This window comes from Eptesicus fuscus, chromosome 2, assembly GCF_027574615.1.
Source record: "Eptesicus fuscus isolate TK198812 chromosome 2, DD_ASM_mEF_20220401, whole genome shotgun sequence".
NCBI lineage: Eukaryota > Metazoa > Chordata > Mammalia > Chiroptera > Vespertilionidae > Eptesicus > Eptesicus fuscus.
Genome location: NC_072474.1, coordinates 2710222 through 2716131, shown reverse-complemented (window position 1 = coordinate 2716131; position 5910 = coordinate 2710222).

The window sequence follows — 5910 nt, the reverse complement described above, 5'->3', positions numbered from 1 at the left end:
TTTCACTAAGTTCCTTAAGCATCTTTATAACTATTGTTTTCAACTCTATGTCTGATAGGTTGCTTGCCTCCATCTCATTTAGTTCTTTTTCTGGAGATTCCTTCTTTTCTCTCATTTAGGGGTTGTTTCTTTGTCTCCCTATTTTAGCTGTCTCTTTGTATTTGCTTATATGTATTAGATGGAACTGCTGTGCCTCCCAGTCTTTGTGGAATGCCCTTATGTAGAAAGTGTCTTGAGGGGTCCAGTGGTATAGTTTGTTCATCTGAGCTGGATGCTCCAGGGATGCCCCTCGTGTGCATTGTTTGGGCTCTCCTGTTGTAATTGTGACTTGATTGTTGATGTCCAACTTGCTGCCAGTGAGTTTTGACCCCAGTGTTGTCGTGCCATCTGTCCAGTGATCAGGGACTCCTTAGTTCAAAAGCTGGATCTGCCTTGAGTCTCACACCTTGACTGACCCTGTTCTGAGATGTACTTCTCTACCCCCCTCCCCCAGTGCTGGTCCTGCAGCTGACATCTGTTCTTGGGTCCTGCTGGCTTTTGCCTCACTGAGCAGTCCAGAATGGTGTCTGCAGTGAGGACCCAAACTGCTGTTTCTCTCATTTGGGTTTTAAATTGCATTGTATTGATAATAAGGTTGAACACATCTGCATGTATCTATTCTAGTCTCCTGCTCATTTTTCCATTAGAGATTGCTTTGTTTGTTTACTTTTCATTGATTTGTAAGAATTGTTTATATTTTTAAGTGTAAGGGCCCATTTTAAGTGTATAGTTGGGTGAGTGTTGACAGGTATATACACCAATTATTGAAAAATCTATCCTTTCTCTATTATCTTGGTTGCTTTGTCAAAAAGTAATTTACTCATATATGGATGGGTCTATTTCTGGACTTTCTTCTGTTCTGCTGATCTATTATAGCTTCATAATAAGTTTTGACGTAAGGTGGTTTAAGTATTCCTTTTTCTTCTTTTTCAAATTGTCTTTGCTATTAATAGTCCTTTGCAATTTGAAATTTGAAAAATCAGATTGTTAATTGAGCATAGTGGTTTGGGTTGATATCTGGGTTCTCAATTCTATTCCATTGGTCTATATACCTGTTCTTGTGCCAGTACCTGGCTGTTTTGAGAACAGTGGCTTTGTAATACAGTTTGAAATCTGGTATTGAGATCCCACCTACTTTGTTCTTCTTTCTCAGGATTGCTGTGGCTATTCGGGGTCTTTTTTTATTCCAGATAAATTTTTGGAGAGTTCTTTCTAGGTCTGTGAAATATGCCATTGGTATTTTAATAGGGAGTGCATTGAATCTATAGATTGCTTTGGGAAGTATGGACATTTTAATGATGTTGATTCTACCAATCCATGAACACAGTATGCTCTTTCATCTATTTATGTCTTCCTCTATCTCTTTTTTCAATGTCCTGTAGTTTTCTGAGTAGAGGTCTTTTACCTCCTTAGTTAAGTTTATTCCTAGGCATCTTAATTTTTTTTTTTTTTTTTTGGTGCGATGGTAAATGGGATTGCTTTCTTAGTCTCTCTTTCTGTAAGTTCACTATTGGTGTATAGAAATGCCATAGATTTCTTGGCATTAATTTTGTATCCTGCTACATTGCCAAATTCATTTATTAAGTCTAGTAATTTTTTGATGGAGCCTTTAGGGTTTTCTATGTACAGTATCATGTCATCTGCAAATAATGACAATTTTACTTCTTCTTTTCCAATTTGGATGCCCTTTATTTCTTCTTCTTGTCTGATTGTTATGGCTAGCACTTCCAGTACTATGTTGAATACAAGTAGTGAAAGCTGGCATCCCTGTCTTTTTCCTGTTCTTAGGGGAAATTGTTTTAGTTTTTGCCCATTGAATATGATGTTGGCTGTGGGTTTGTCATATATGGCTTTTATTATGTTGAGGTATGATCCTTCTATTCCCACCTTGCTGAGAGTTTTTATCAAAAATGGGTGTTGGATTTTGTCAAATGCTTTTTCTGCATCAATTGATATGACTATGTGGTTTTTAATCTCTCAATTTGTTTATGTGATGTATCAGGTTTATTGATTTGCGGATATTGTATCATCCTTGCATCTCTGGGATAAATCCTACTTGGTCATGGTGTATGATCTTTCTGATGTACTGCTGGATCCGATTTGCTAGAATTTTGTTGAGGATTTTGGCATCTATGTTCATGAGGGATATTGTCCTGTAATTCTCTTTCATTGTGTTGTCTTTATCTGATTTTGGTATTAGAGTGATGCTGGCTTCATAGAATGTGCTTGGAAGTGTTCCTTCCTCTTGAATTTTTTGGAATAGTCTGAGGAGGATAGGTTTTAGTTCTTCCTTGAATGTTTGGTAAAACTCCCCTGTGAAGCCGTCTGGCCCCAGGCTTTTGTTTGCTGGAAGCTTTTTAATGACTGCTTCAATTTCTTCCATAGTTATTGGCCTATTGAGATGTTTGGATTCTTCTTGATTGATTTTTGGAAGGTTGTATTTTTCTAGGAATATGTCCATTTCCTCCAGGTTGTCCAGTTTGTTGGAATAGAGTTGTTCATAATATTTTTTAACAATCCTTTGTATTTCTGTGGGGTCTGTTGTTATTTTTCCTCTTTCATTTCTGATTTTGTTTATTTGGGTCCTCTCTCTTTGCTTCTTGGTGAGCCTGGCTAGAGGTTCATCAATCTTGTGTATCCTTTCAAAGAACCAACTCTTGGTTTTGTTGATATTTTGTATTGTTTTTTTGGTCTCTATGTCGTTTATCTCTGCTCTGATCTTTATTATTTCCTTCCTTCTGCTTACACTGGTCTTTTTTTGTTGCTCTCTTTCTAACTCTTTGAATTGAAGGGGTAGATAATGTATTACCATTGTTTCTTGTTTTTTGCAGTAGGCTTGTAGAGCTATGATCTTTCCACTTAAGACTGCTTTTGCTGTGTCCCATAGATTTTTGGATTGTTGTGTTTTCATTGTCATTTGTTGCCATGATGTTTTTAATTTCTTCTTTGATCTCTCTGGTAACCCAGTCATTGTTTAATAGCATGCTATTTAGTCTCCAGGTGTTTGATTTTTTTGGGTTGTTTTTATTGTAGTTGATTTCCAGTTTTATGCCATTGTGATCTGAGAAGATGCTTGTTATGATTTCTATCTTTTTGAATTTGAAGAGACTTTGCCTGTGTCCTAATATGTGGTCTATCCTTGAAAATGTTCCATGTGCACTGGAGAAGAATGTATATTCTGTAGCTTTGGGGTGAAATGTTCTAAAGATGTCAATTAAGTACATTTGATCTAGTGAGTCATTTAGGATTGCTGTTTCTTTGCTGATTTTTTGTTTAGTTGATTTATCCAGTGGTGTCAGTGGGGTATTAAAGTCCCCTACTATGACTGTATTGCTATCAATCTCTCCCTTGATATCTTCCAGAAGTTGTTTTATGTATTTGGGTGCTTCTGTATTGGGTGCATATATGTTTACCAGAGTTATATCTTCTTGTTGAATTGCTCCCTTTAGTATTATGTAGTGTCCTTCCTTATCTCTTGTTATGGCCTTTACTTTGAGGTCTATTTTATCAGATATAAGTATTGCAACCCCAGCTTTTTTCTCATTTCTATTTGCCTGAAAAATATTTTTCCATCCCTTCACTCTCAGTCTGTGTAAATCCTTTGTTCTGAGGTGGGTCTCTTGCAGACAGCAAATATATGGGTCACGTTTTCTTATCCATTCAGCTACCCTATGTCTTTTGATTGGTGCATTTAATCCATTTATGTTTAATGTTATTATTGATAAGTACATATTTGTTGTCATATTTTTCCTTAATTTTTGTGTTTCTTCTTGCCTTTCTCTTTCTTCTTTTTACAGCAGTCCCTTTAGTATTTCTTGCATTGCTGGCTTTGGTAGTGATAAACTCCCTTAGCCCTTTTTTGTCTGTGAAGCTCCTGATTCCACCTTCAATTTTGAATGATAGCCTGGCTGGGTATAGTATTCTTGGGTTCAGTCCCTTGCTTTGTGTCACTTTGTAAATTTTATTCCATTCCCTTCTGGCCTGGAGTGTTTCTGTTGAGAAATCCATTGACATTCTAATAGGAGAACCCTTGTAGGTAACTTTCTGTCTCTCTCTGGCAGCATTTAAGATCCTTACTTTGTCGTTGGTGTTTGCCAATTTAATTATGATGTGTCTTGGTGTCGGTCTTTTAGGGTTCATCTTGTTTGGGACTCTATGTGCTTCTTGGACTTGCATGGTTTTTTTCTTGCCAATATCAGGGAAGTTTTCTGTCATTATTTCTTCAAACAGGTTTTCTATTTCTTGCTTCTCTTCCTCTCCTGGTATCCCTATTATGCGAATGTTGTTTCGTTTTGTGTTGTCCCAAAGCTCCCTTAGGCTCTCCTCTTGCTTTTTAAGTCTTCTTTCCAGTTGCTGCTGTGTTTGTGTGTTTTTTTCCTACCTTGTCTTCTAATTCGCTGATGCGGTCCTCAGCCTCTTCTAGTCTACTATTTAAGCCTTCCATTGTGTTCTTTATTGCAGCTATGTCATTCTTCATCTCCTCTTGGTTCCTTTTCATGTTGGTGACATTCTCATTCAGCTCCTTATAATTCTCATTGAGTTTAGTGTATTTGTAGTCCAGCCATTTGAGCATCCTTATAACCATTACTCTGATTTTTTTCTCAGGTATGTTGCTAACCTCAATTTCATTTAACTCCCTTTCTGGTGATTTCTCTTTTTCTTTCCTTTGGGGATTGCTTTTTTGTCTTCCCATGTTTTCCTGTAATGTTTTAATTGTAGATCTGATTGCTTTGCTACCCAGGTTCTTTTGGGGATGGTGCTACTGGTGTGATCTCTCAGGTCTCCTGGGCTTGGTAATCTAGTGTAGCTCCCTACTTAAGCTATTTGGGTTCTCTTGATGTAGGCCTGCGAGCTGGAGAGGCACAACTGCGGTCTCTAGAAGTCAGCAGCCGTGGAGGGGGGTATCCCAATTTTTGCTGTCTTGCACCTTGTTTGAAGTCATGCGTGCCCAGCAGGGACTCACAGTGGCACCCAGGAACCGTCTGTTGGGGTGATGGAGCTCAGGGGGCCTGTACTCTTGAAAGGCATGACTTTGGGGTCCAGAGTTATGTAGTTGTGGGCAGACTCAGCTTTTGCTGCTGTACCTGTGGTGGATAGGCACTCGCTCCAGGTGCTGGCTCACAGGGGCACCCACGGTACTTTTTTCCAGCGAGGCACACTGAAGCACTCTGAAGGGCCCTGGAAGTGTAACCATGTAGTTGAGGCATCTGTGGGCAGGTATCCAGGATGAGTGAATTCAGAATTTCTATTGCTGGGTGTGGGGGTGGGGTGTGCATCCCTGTTTGTTTAAGATCACACCCAGGGAGAGCTCACAGTGGCTCCCATGAGCAGCCCTGTGGATAGATGGGCTCAGGGTGCATGCCTGTTGGAATGCACATCTGTGGAGGTGTGTTTGCCGGTGCAGAGCTCTGACGCACTCTGAGGGGCCCTGGCACTGAGGTTGAGCAGCTGGGGTGGCTGTGGGCAGTTATTCAGGAAGAGGAAATTCAGAATTTCTACTGTGGGGCAGCGCGCCCTTGTCTGTGCAGAATCACACCCAGAAGAGTCTCACTGCTGCTCCCCTGAGTGCTCTGTGGATAGATAGGCTCAGGGTGCCTGCCTGTTGGAAATGCACATATGTGGAGGTGCCTTTGCCTGCACAGAGCTCTGACGCACTCTGAGGGGCCCTGGCACTGAAGTTGCACAGCTGGGGTGTCCGTGGGCAGTTATTCAGGAAGAGGAAGTTCAGAATTTCTACTGCAGGGCCACACGCCCTTGTCTGTACAAAATCACACCTGCGGGGGCTCCCAGGCGCTGCCTACAAAGTGGTGTGCCCTGGATGCCTGCGCGCTGGAAATGCACCAGTGTGGTCTGAAGTTCTGCCACTGGGGA